At 39.0% G+C, this 13,423-nt stretch overlaps 1 pseudogene; it reads left to right on the top strand.

Moving 5' to 3' along the window:
* Positions 1-11,930: 11,930 nt before the first annotated feature.
* Positions 11,931-12,076, top strand: LOC114039259 (annotated as a pseudogene).
* Positions 12,077-13,423: the final 1,347 nt, after the last annotated feature.

Below are 13,423 nucleotides of genomic sequence, written 5' to 3'. Positions count from 1 at the left end.
AATAAAAAATATGTGAATCAAAAAAATAAAATTATGTCATGTCAAGGGCTTATTTAATCTCTATGTATTTTGATGAGGTCTAACTACTCTGTTTGATTTTATCTTATTATTCCAATTTTACATGCATGTTGAGTCTCAGAATGGTAAAATGACTCATAGAAAGTCCCATCTCTTATGTAGGACTACTTATAGGGAAAATTCAGACTATCTACATGCACAAATATAACCCAATGGTTCTCAAAGTGTGGTCCTTGGGGTCCCTGAGAGGTCAAGGACTCAAATCCAGGTCTTCAAACTCCAAGTCCAATTACAACACTGCAACACCTTAGCCTAGCAAATAACTACTAGAAGCATATAACTAGCAGAAGCATATAAAAAAATTAGCATATAACTACTAGAATTTAAATGGAACAAAATATTAACAGTAACTCATAAAGAAACAAAACATTAATATTGCAGCCATCCAGCATGCAAAACACTAAGGCAAATTAATGTTTGTCCTCTTAACCATAATAAGTATCCTATTGGTTTGAAGGAATTAATATATCCTCTTTTACAAGGTATAGTTTAAATACTTCTTAAGAATGGCCCAATAGAAGGGCAAAAAAAAAAACATTCCTGCTTAATTTATATAGACCAAGTTTGGGAGTTTGTTTTTTTTTTTGTTTTTCCCATAGTTTAGAGGTTATAACTACAGAAATAGCATCTTCTACTTACGCAGCACTAATCATCTGAGAATTCCAATTTAATTAATCACAATATTCCTCTCATATCTTCCTTTTAAGAAATAAAGGCTATGAGAAAGGCAGCATGGTCTAGTGGGTAGAGGGCTAGCCTTGGAATGAGGAAAACCTGGATTCAAGACCTGCCTTATCTTTGGCAGGCCACCTCATCTCAGTTTCCAAGAGTTTCCAAGCAGCTCTTTAAAGCTATAAATTACCTTCAGTTGCAATTTTAATCAGCAGATGTAGTTTCCACACAAGTAAAGTTAAAGTCTATACCACCCTAATTCCCAAAGGGAACTCAGTCAACAAGCATTTATGAAATACTTACTTTGCTCTGGACACTGTGCTAAACAGTAGAGATACAAAGACAAAAACAGTCTCTGCCCTCAAAGAGCTTACATTCCACTAGAGAAGACATTTTAATTACTGTGCACATACAAATAAATACAGAGTAAATGGAAGGAATCTCAGAGGAAAGACATGAGGTGAGGAGAGAAGGGACTGAGACAGGTTTTCTCTGGAAGATGGATTTAGAGCTGAGTATGGAAGCTGGGAGGCAGGGGTGAAGGGAGAGTACATTTAAGCTATGGGGGTCAACCAGAGCAAAGACACAGGATTAGGAGATGAAATATCATATGTCAGGAATAGCAAGGGACCTGGTTTATAAGAGTGCATATAGGGAAGTAAAGTTTTTAAAAGGCCGCAAAGCTAGGACGAAGTCAGGTTATAAAATAGTCAATCAGTCAATAAACATATATTAATGCCTAAATGTAATTAATTGCCTACTATGTGCCAGACACTATGCTAAACACTACAAAGGAAGGCAAGGACAGTCCCTGCCCACAAGAAGCTCACAACTGATTGAGGGAAAACAATATATAAAAAGAAAGTGAAAAGGGGAGGAGGAGAGCATAAGGAATGATGTATGATGAGGTCCACATGAATGCAGCTGGGTGAGAAATGATTCCATGACTGCCCTGGGAGCCCTCCTTAAATAGAAGATCCAGAAGGAGCTCTCCTCTATCCACTCTCAACTCTCTCCAATCAGAGGGAGGGGTGCCAAGGGGATTTTAATGCCAAACAGAGGGTTTTGTATTTGATCCTTGAGGTAATAGGGAACCACTGGAGGTTTAGGAAAATCACTTTGGGAGCTGAATTGAAGATGCATTGGAGTGGGGAGAGACTTATGGTAGGCCAGATTCACCAGCAGGCTATTGCAATGTGATGAAATTCTACCCTAATGAAGTCTTTTTGACATCAATCGCTATACTAGTAAAGCCATAAACTGTGTTCGAGTTGCTACAGTTGGTCCATTCCTTTTGTCTACTTCCATGACATCTGTGACTTACCATGTAATCCAGTTTGGCTATGGTGATCAATCAAAGACATTTAAAAAAAAAAAACAAAGAAGAATGGGTTCACTATGCTAGTACAATTGACCCTCAGTGAAAAGATATGGCTATAGTCTTCTAATGGTGCTAGTAAATTCCATTTAGTTTCGTGCTCTACGGAACTGCATTTCCAATTGAAGGCAACTATTTATTCCTGCTAACTGTTGGTGTCCTGAGGAATTGCTTTTATCTTCAGCAGAGACTCAAGATGGTGCCAACATTCTCTCTGCAATTAAGCATACAGAAAAGTGTCATTTCATCACATTTGTTGCCACTTTGGTCCTATACAGTCGCCTAAAAGAGCATTTCGAAAATCCTTCTGACACAGTAATGCTAATCATCTTGTGAAATGAACATTTCTCTCCAAAGAAAATTTCTAAATAGGATGTGACTACTTATAATTAGACTATAGAATCTTGGTTGCTTGAACATCTTGGATACATTTGATTTTTAAGAAATACACACTATCCATGTACATGAATGTAACCTAGTGGTTCTCAGAGTGTGGTACTCAGGGTCCCTGAGACCTTTTTAGAGGGTCTACAAGGTCAAACTATTTTCATAACAATATTGACATCATGTGCCTGTTAAAATGCTATCCCCTTTTCCAACTATAGATCTGTGTAAGGCAAAATTTCCTTCATATACTTCAACCAAAACAACATACCGTGACAGATTGAATACTCAAGCAGAGTGGAGAATCTAGCTGTCTTCTATTAAGCCAGACATTAATGAGCTAGGCCACACTGTCACTATTTCTTTTTTGTTTTGGAAAATATATTATTTTTTCATTTAAAAATAATATTTATGTTAACATGTAATTGGTTTATTATTATTTTAAATAAATTAATAAATACTTCTAAAATTCAGCAGTTTTGATTTCTAATATAGTAAATATCAATATATGTATATACATATATAATATATATCTTGCATTAAAAAAGCTTTTTCAGATCTCAATAATTTTTAAAAGATTAAAGAGATTCTGAAATCAAAACGTCTGAGAACTGCTGATTTAACTTACAAATAGGAAAGAGGGATCTTATTGTAACTTATGGCTCAGAACTACAGTTCTAAGTTCACTCAGACTTTGTCTAGTCTTGGGATGGTTTCTCAAAAAAATCAGTCTATGGCTTGGATCCCTCCTCACTGTGTTTCCTTAGGAACATCATAATTTAACTCTCGTCTAGGTTTCTGCAGAAAAGCCTAAAGGACCTCAAGCAAGCACTCAAACCAACAATGTATATGAAATACAGTATAGCATTTATTTCACCTCACAGAAAATTCAGAACATAAACAACACACAAAAGCCTATAAATAATCTAAACAACTTCTAGATTTCCATTTATGCAATGATGACTATTTTTAAGGGTCAGGGATATCATTACTATGGGTCCTCCTTCCATTGATAGAGATCCTAATTTTTAGTAGTTAATCAATCAATTCAACAAATGCTAAGAACCTACTGTTTGCCAGGTATCATGCTAAGCTCTGGAGATACAAATGTGAAAAGAAACAATCACTGCCCATCAGAATTTACACTCTGCTGGGGAGACAACAATATGGACACAATTATTATACTATATTATGTAAATACTTGTTTTATTTCATAAATTAAAAGATAAAATAAATTTAAAAAATTTTTAAATTCTATCCAAAAGAAATGCAGTGTAATTTCAGAGTAAACAAAAAAATGAATATCTAATGGAATCAGGAAAAGCCTTTTGTGGGAGGTATCATTTGGGCCAAGCCTTAAGGGGAAGTAGGGATTCCAAGAGATGGAGGGAGAGGAGGGATAGCATCCCAGGTATGAACTCTGTCTCCACATCTTTGCACAGAGGAAGCAGATGCAGTCTAGTGCTAGGAGAGCTACAAGTAGAATAGTTTGGCTACATGATGTTCAAGGGGGAGAGTAATGTGAAATCAGACTGGAAAGTGCTAACTTTGGAGTCAGGAAGACCTAAGTTCAAATGCTACCTTAGAAATGTAATATATGATCATAGTCAAGTCAATTAAGATCTCAGAGACTCAGTTTCTTCATCTGTAAATGAGGGAGTTGTACTCAATGGCCCTTAAGGTCATTTCCAGGTATGAATCTATGACCTTATGAAAGATAGATTGGAGCCATATTGTAAAGGATTTTAAATGCCAAATAAAGGAGCTGGTATTATGTTCTAGTAGTAATAAGGAGATGGAGCTTATTCATTAGGAGAATGACATACTCAGGCCTAGCTGTAGGAATATCAATTTGGTAGCTATGAGGAGGATATATTAGACTGGAGGAGAGATTAGAGACAAAGAAAACAACTAGGAGGCTATTATAACAACCTCAGACCAAGAGGTGATGAAGGTTTCAATTAGAGTGGTAGTCATATGAGTAGAGAAAAGGGAATAGATGCAAGAGATATTGATAAGACAGCAATTGATTGAATATAGGGACAGAGGGACAGTGAAGAGTCAAGGATAACTAAATGGTTATGAACTCGTGTAACTGAAAAGATGACTGGTGGTGCTTACAACAGAAATAGAGACATTAGGAGGAGGGGTAGGTTTAGAGGAAAAGATCGAGAGTTTCCTTTTAGATATGTTGAGTTTGAGATACTTATGGGATATATAAGTGCTGCTGGTGATGTGAGATAATGCCCAGGAGCAAAGTGGTAGGGAGATATGTAGATCTGGCAATCACCTTATAAAGATGATAATTGAACCCAGGAGAACTGATGGATTCACCAAGAGAGAGGAGATGACAGCCCAGAAGAGAGCCCTGGGACACACCAATTCATAAGATACATAGATAATGATCCAGTAAAGGAAACTAAGAAGGTGCAATTAAACAGGTGGAAGGAAAAGCAGGAAAGAACCTCCTCCTGGCAAGTATGATCAATAGTGTCAGATCACAGAGATCAGGAACAATGAGGACCAAGAAAAGTCCATTGAAACTGGTGGTGGTAGTGGTGGTGGTGGTGGTATATAATTCAGAAATCACTGAGGACCCTGACGTAAACAGTTTAAGATGCTCTTCCAGAGGTTCTGGATCCAAAATATTTTTTAACTTTGGCCAGTCTGGTCATAGGATGGTAGTCTGAGAGCTGGAAGAGACATTAGGTGTCATCTAATTCAACCTCTCATTTTACATGCACAGCTAGGTAGTGCAGTGGATAGAAGGCTGGGCCTGGGGTCATGAAGACTCATCTTCCTGAGTTCAAATCTAGCCTCAGGCACTTACCAGCTGTGTGACCCTGGACAAGTCACTTAACCCTATTTCCCTCAATTTCCTCACCTGTAAAATGAGCTGGAGGAAAGAAATGGCAAAACACTCCAGTATCTTTGCCAGGAAAACACCAAATGACATCACAGAAAATCAGACATGACTGAAATGACTGAACAACAACAACTCATTTTACATATAAGTAAACTGAGTCCCTGAGAGAGTAAATTACTTTCTCAAGGTCATGAAAGTGGTATTTGGCAGAGATAATATTTGAGTTCCTATCAGCTGATTCCAAAAGTTATGTCGTTGTCCAGTCATTCAGTTATGTCCATGACCCCATGGACCATAGCACCCTAGGGCCTTTTATCCTCCACTATCTCTCAAAGTCTACCAAAGTTTGTGTTCATTGTTTCTGTGATGCAATCAATCCATCTCATTCTCTACTGTCCCCTTTTCCTTTTGCCTTCAATCTTTCCCAACATGAGGGTCTTTTCCAACGAGTTCTGTCTTCTCATTATGTGGCAAATGTCTTCTAATTTCATGGCTGCAATTCCCATCTACAATGATCTTTGAACCCAAGAACATAAAACCTGACATTGCTTCCATTTCTTCTCCCTCTATGTGCCAGGAAGAAATAAGACCAGTTGCAAATATCTTAGTTTTTTTTTTTTTATGTTAAACTTCAAGCCAACTTTTACACTCTCCTCTTTCACCCTCATCAAGAAGCTTCTTAATACCTCTTCACCTTCTGCCTGCCATCAAAGTAGCATATCTGAGACTGTCTATTTCTCCCAGCAACCTTAATTCTGACTTTTGATTTATTCAGCTTGGCATTTCACATGCTATACTCTGTATATAAATTAAATAAATAAGGTGACAATAGATAGCCTTGCTGTACTCCTTTCTCAATCTTAAACTAATTAGTTGTTCCATGTTCAGTAGTAAGTGTTGCTTCTTGGCCCACATTCAGGTTCCTCAGGAGACAAGTAAGATGATGTGGTACTCCTACCTCTTTGAGGACTTGCCACATTTTGTTGTGATCCACACAGGAAAAGGCTTTAGTGTAGCCAATGAAGCAGAAGTAGATGTTTTTTCTGGAACTCCTTTACTTTCTCCACAATCCAATAAATATTGGCAATTTGGTTTCTAGTTCCTCTGCCTCTTCAAAATCCAGCCTGCTCTTCTGGTAATTCTCAGTTCACATATTGCTGAAGCCTAGCTTGCAGAATCTTAAGCATAACCTTGCTGGCATGTGAAACGACTGCAATTGTTCAGTAATTTGAACACTCCTTGGCATTGCCCTTCTTCAGGAGTGGGTTGTAAACTGATCTTTTTCCAATCCAGCAGCCACTGTTGTGTTTTCCAAATTTGCTGGCATATTGAGAACAACACTTTAACAGCATCGTCTTTTAGGGTTTTAAATAGCTCAACCAGAATTCCATCACCTCCACTGGTCTTATTGTTAGCGGTGCTCCCTAAGGTCCACTTGACTTCATTCTCTAGGATGTCTGGCTCCAGATCAGTAACCACACTATCGCGGTTATCAATGATGTGATTCCAAATACATTCCTCTTTTCACTACACCAAATGGCCTCGCCAAATTTACGAAGGTTAGTCCTAATACAATTACACAGTCTACCACCAGGTCTACAGACATTCTAACCTTTTCTAGCATGGTAGGATCTGTGAAAACCAGAACTCATTTGGGAAGGGAAAGGAAATAAACATTTCTATAGTATCTACTAAATGCTAGGCACTGTGCTAAGCATTTTTGCAAATATTACTTTATTTGATCATAAATGAGTATAAGCCTGAATGATCTGGGGTCACCTTTGCCGTACCACTGAAGCAAAGGGCCCATAAACATTTTTCTAATATTTTGCTAATTATCTTTTAATATAATTTGTTTCCTTTGTAATTCTATGTATTTTAATTTATGTATTGAAAAAATATTATTCTGTCACAGGACTGCCAAAGGGGTCTATGACATCAAAAATGTTAAGAACTTCTGCTCTAGAGTCACCATTATCATAACTAACATATACAAAGTGTTTCGAGGAAGTGCATTACATATAATATCTCATTGATAGCATTTGAATTAGCCTTAAGAGGAAAATAAGAAAATTGACGTTTTTGAAATTTTTCTTTCAAATAGCCAACCAGAGAACTACTGAATGATTGCATATAAAGAGCAATGAAAATAATTTCCAGCTTGCTCCTGAAAGAATCAAATGCATTGCAATGACGCCCTCTGCTGCCCTCTTTTTAATTTGCGCCAAATCTATTCCATTAACTCCAGCAGTGTCTCAGTGCCCTTCCAGGCCCTATTACAGTCGAAAAGATTTAAGAACTCAAGGACTTAAACCACAAACAAATGGTCTGTCATTTCCAGGAATTTTTTTTTTAATTGAAACGATGGCATCATTTGAACCTGGTTAGTGTTGCTCTGAACATACCGTTTGCAGTACACAGACCACAGCAAATCCCTGAGAGAGCACTGTTTGCTTAAGAACAGGTCTGCGTAGTTTGTTTTGTAATATAAGTAAATATTTCCAAAAGAAGAATCCCTTCATAGGAATTTAGGGTGCTTACCAGGATGGCAGCAACACATCCCAGGCTACAACTAAAAAATTCCACCTTACTTAGAGAGGAAACATTTTCCTTTTTGTTCCTGATAAAGGGATTGCCCTAGCTTTTCTGGAAGGAATCTTCAAAGGCGCTTAGAAATCTTACTCCCAAACCTGGAATCTAATCCCAACACTGATGCATGACCTCAGGCAGGTTAATTTACTTCTTGGAAGTCAATTACAATAAAGTTAATTTTAAGTTGTTGCTTGTCCTTCAGGTTATGCCATGACATGCAAGTGAATTGGATTTAAGTGAAGGAAGGCTATGAAGTCACCAGCCTCACTTTCTCCTCAGCAGCCATCTGGGTCCAGTGGCAAGATATAGATCAGGATGACTGGAGATAGCCCTGGATGCAGTTTAAACTAAGGTCTTTTCCAGGTCTCAGTCTGACTGAGGCAGTGCCCATTCAGTGATTAAGGCCAGGTAAGAATTGAGGCAAAGAAGGGCCTCTTTTACTTAGTTAAAAAAAAAAAAAATCAATCTGATAGGAGAAGACCCTCAGGGTTTCTGGCCAAAACAGAAACAATTGCTATTTATATTCACTCTGAGTCATTCGGGGGGGCCCAAACAAGGACAAAGTAGGGCTTGGCCTGGGACCTATTGTTGGCCAATCATTGAAAGCCAGAGTGAATTGACTAACAAAGCTCTTTCTTTCTGACTTTAAGCAAGCAGGTGGGAAACAATGAGGAGGATGGTTTGCTCCAGATCAAAATTCATCCAGTGGAACCCTGAACCCAATCCCAGAAAAGAGAGGTCATGCTTTTCTCAATCTCTGTTTCATTAACTCCAGAGATAGCTCTAAAAATGAAGCTTGGGTATATTCATGTCTTTCTAAACAGTGGGAAATGGATTTCCTTCTCAAAAAGCTACTGGATGTACAATATAGGTATTAGGTATAGGTTGATCAACCAAAGAAAATGTTTAAGACAAAAAATAAGCATACACTAACCATCCTTATGTCCCCCTTCTCCCTAAATGAGTTCCTCCAGGAACCTCTATTTTAAGGAAGACTCATGCCAGCCATCCTTCATTTGTCTCCCAACTCTGCTTCTAACTCTCTGGACTTCATCATCAAGCCCCCAAAGGGGTACTTCCCTCCTCCCATCCCCAACCCTGCCTCCACTCCGGAAGCTTTTGAGCTCGCTTTATATGATGTCTTCCCCAATTAGAATGTAAGCTTCTTGAGGGCAGGGAGTGTCTTTCTGCTTATATTTGTATTCCCAGTGCTAAGCACTGTGCCTGGCAGTCAGTGAGTGCTTAATAAAAGTTTGTAGACCCAACTTGTTGACTTAAATAACAAATACAAAAATACATATAAAAAAAATCACATTCATTATTGAGGGGAAGGGAAGAGACATCAGGAGAGAGACAACTTTGTGGCACTGCTGAACAGATATTTAAGACATTTCATATTCACCACAGATCTACACTGTCTTAACAACTCACAAAGTCTGCATCTCCTGGCCAGTCAGGAAATAGCTCAGGTTGTCTTTTTCATTTTTCCCCTGAGAATTCTCCATAATGTCTTGTCTCTGTAGTTTGACACTGATTCTCCTCATGTGTATAAAGATACGTGTTTTCTTCCTAGAATTTTGTAACTTCAAGTGCTAGTCTCCCTTTCCTCAAGGGATATAAATAAAGTAATATGGCTTGCTCTAAAATTTATACATGCATATACACATTTATACATAGCTATAGATTAACAAATGAGGCTTTGTTAGGATCTTTCCCCATTGGAAATTTATTCCCATTTTCCTATGGGATCTGAGTTAACTTTCACAGGTAGTATCCCTGTGGAAAATAAAAACACAGGTACCTTGATGAACACTTTGATTCCTCACTTCCGAGACCATACTCCTGGCACTTGCTGGATAACTGGCATGTACCCAAATGTTAATTATCCCTTTGCTTTTTACTTTTACCCATAAAATCAGCCAGGAAGTTCTCTCCCTCTTTGCTAAAAAGTAATTTTATAGATAATATGTCCATCTGGATTAAATGGCCCCATATACCACCTGACATGATAGATAAGATTCTTCAGATCACTCATTAGCTAACTGAGGAAATCAGGAATAATTGATTTTCACACTCTTGGCCCCTCAATCAATTACTGCATTCAAGGATACCAGAGTATATCTGGAAGTGGACGTATTAGATAACATCTAATTAACATATTAGATAACAATCTTCATACTGGAATACCATCTCCATTCTCCTCAACCCCCTTACTCCCAAAAAAGAAGTATCTCTAATACTATTATAACACATTGAAAGCAATTAGGTGGCCTTGATGGGGTGATGGTGATGGGGTACAGGCCCAAGCCCATTTGTCTACGGACCCTAGAAAACTCTACCTTGGACTCTCCTTGAACTCTTCCACTTGGTCAAGGAAGTCTCTAGTGTTTTCTTGAAGCTATAATCCTATTAACTGGCCTTTCACTATCACCTATAACCAATTTCCCAATTCTCTGATACCCTTAACCTAACCCAGCCCTCTATTATCTGTTACCTCCCATGGCCCCCAGCCACTTCCCACCCTTGATCCTATCTAGACCCCATTCTACCTCCCAGTCACTCCCATCAAGATCCTTCCTAGACTCTCTTCTCCCAGACCCCTCCTCCAGTCACCCCAAACTATTTGCTCACTCCTTGATCCCTCCCACAGTCTTTCTGTATATAAGATCCATCTTGTCTCCATTAAGGTGCTCAGATTCTTAAGATCTGGTTCCCTTGCATTAGCGATTCCTTAAGAGTCTGGCCAATATGGCAGATCTTTAATAAACCTTGTCTTTGGCTGAAAGAAGTCTTGGATCTAATTCATTCAGGCAGGACCTGTATGTTGTGATTTTGGGGTCCCAGCACCCCTAAACAACTAAACCTCAACAATGGGACCTGGATCCCTAAAGGAAAAGACAATGTCTGGAAACAACTCAGTCACATACAAACCTGACCCTGTAATTCCTCTCATAATTGCCTTCAGTGCAAGGTGCTGACCCAAGAACTCTGTCTCTGACACCTGGACCATGCCTCTGGCTAGCCTTTATGCAACAAAGCTATCTTTTCCTTTCTCCCCAATGTGCAGCATCAACAGAGCTATCTCTGTTGACTCCCTTAATTTTCCCATTCATTCCAAAAGACCAGGTCACTGGCACCTGCACCCAACGTACCTGGACTCCTTAAGCCCACCTCAGATCATATTTTACATTCCTCTCACTGTCCCTTTAGCATCATCCCGTCAGTTTACAGGTTCCCTAAGAACTATGCCTGCTTCTAAAAGCATCACAATAAACTTTGCCACTTGACTAGAATATGTTTTTGAGTGTGTGAATTTATTCCAGGTGACACCGCCCTGCATTCTAACATTTTTGGGGTTCCCAGAACCCCTAAACCATGTCAGTCCAATGGATAGAGTGTTGGACTTGGAGGCAGAAAAACTTGAGTTCAAATCTGCCTCAGATGCTTCCTGGCAGGTAGACCCTGGGTAAGTCATTCAACCTCAGTTTCCTCATCTGTAAAACAAAAATAATAATAGCACCTGCCTCACAGGGTTGCTGTGAAAATCATATGAGATAACATACGTAAAATGTTTTACAAACCTTTAAGTGCCACATAAATGCTAGCTGTTATTATTACATCAAAAATCTGACATTTCCTATACAAAAAGGGAAAGCTGGGGAGCCATCTTTGGAACTGCCACAATATTGCCCCAATCCAGATACAGATTTGAAAGACCATAATATCCCACTCCCACCTTCAAGTTGGCCGGAAAAAAAAAATCATTTAATGAATCTCCCTTGAATACGTAAGTTTGGTGCATAGGTTTCATTTTCCTATTCCTAATGAAATACAGTATCACCATATGGAGAGGTAATTGCTACCAAATGAATGAAATTAAATGGATGGGAGAAACCGATCAAGTCTCTTCACCATTTTTAAGCTCCTCCAACTCAAAGAACCCTCATTCCAATTGCTTCTAAACTTACCTAGCAGAGGTGATTCTGCAATCACTAAGGTGGTTTTCTCAGGGGGAGGCTTATCCATTTATGTTGAACCCTGCAATTTCCCAGAATGTCAAAAGTTGTTGTTTGTGGTTGGCAGTGGGGTATGGTGGTGATTGCTGTTGGTGGTGGTGGTGGTGATCAGATGCTTGGAGAGGTAAGAGACCCTAATTTAGGTGGTGATGGTTTTTCTCCTCCAGAAAGAGGCACTATTACAGAAATCACCATACAGTGGGTGGCCAGTACTTGACTCAGAAACTCTTGTCCTCTCAAACTCACAAAGTTATCACCAGAACTGGAAACATTAATTTCTCAGGATAACTTGTCATTGGCCTGTGCTTTAGGAATGGAATAGAAAACAACCAAGCCCAAGCCAAGGACAAAGGCTTGTCTAGGTAAGCTCATGTTCTCACTGCCCATGTGCTTATAACCACCATTGAATTTATGGGATGGGGGTGAAATACTGGATGCACTGCATTCCAAATAAGAGAATAGTTTCTCTTTAGCTCCTCTTATAGAGAAGAATGGGCCACTTTTCCTGGCTTAGTTACCATTCGTCTTCAACATAACCTCACAGTCACAAGGTCCAATAAGGAGCTGCTTCATCATTTCAATAAATGTTTCCTTTATCAAGGGTCCAGAGAACAAATCTCACAGAAGGAGACCAGATTGTATGTCTAGCTCCATAGAAAAGGTCTCAGTCCTGCAGATCAGGAGGTTCCACTCAAAATACAAAATAAGAGAACTGGACAAAGTTGATCTCTAAACTATCTTCCATATCTCAAATTCTGTGATAAAAGATAATTTTGGTTTTCATGTATTTGTTATATTCTTACAGCATGTACCAACACCCTCAACTCTAGAACTGCTCACTATCTCCAGGTTCAGGACGGGGTATTTATAATTATGCAAACACAGCTTGAGCCTTCCATTCTACTGCTAAATCTCTTCTGGACCTGGTAGGACCCATAAATCAGATGGTCAAAGTATTTGAGACAGAATAGCTGGGCAAATAACAATGTGAAATCAAATAGTAATATCATCTTGAGCTTTATGTACAAATGGGTATAATTTCCATAGAAATCAAGTGTAAGGAAGCTCTCTTTCCTATGATGGTGGAAAGAACGAAGGAAACAGTAAGGAATATGCATCTTTTCTCAGACCAGTCTTACAGCTGCCATGGAGAACTGCCACAACCTCACAAGAGTAGACATGCACCTCTGTTGCTCCAGTAATGTCTAGACTCCTGGATTTGAGAACACCATTGCAGCCTCACTCAAATGGTCCCTCTCCCTTTTTCTCTCCTGACATAGTCCAATTAAGTTCTCTCTACCTCCACAGAACCCTGTTTTAAAGCCTCTCTACTTATTAAACTTTCTGCATGACTCCAGAAGACCCCCTCACCAATCAGAGTCTTCTCCTGGTGAGTTCACCAATACGCACCCAAACAGCCTCTTGATCAATGAAATC

Source organism: Vombatus ursinus, unplaced genomic scaffold (genome assembly GCF_900497805.2).
Source record: "Vombatus ursinus unplaced genomic scaffold, bare-nosed wombat genome assembly UNPS02011700.1, whole genome shotgun sequence".
NCBI lineage: Eukaryota > Metazoa > Chordata > Mammalia > Diprotodontia > Vombatidae > Vombatus > Vombatus ursinus.
Note: the sequence above shows the minus strand (reverse complement) of the source record. Positions and strands in the feature narration are given on the sequence as shown.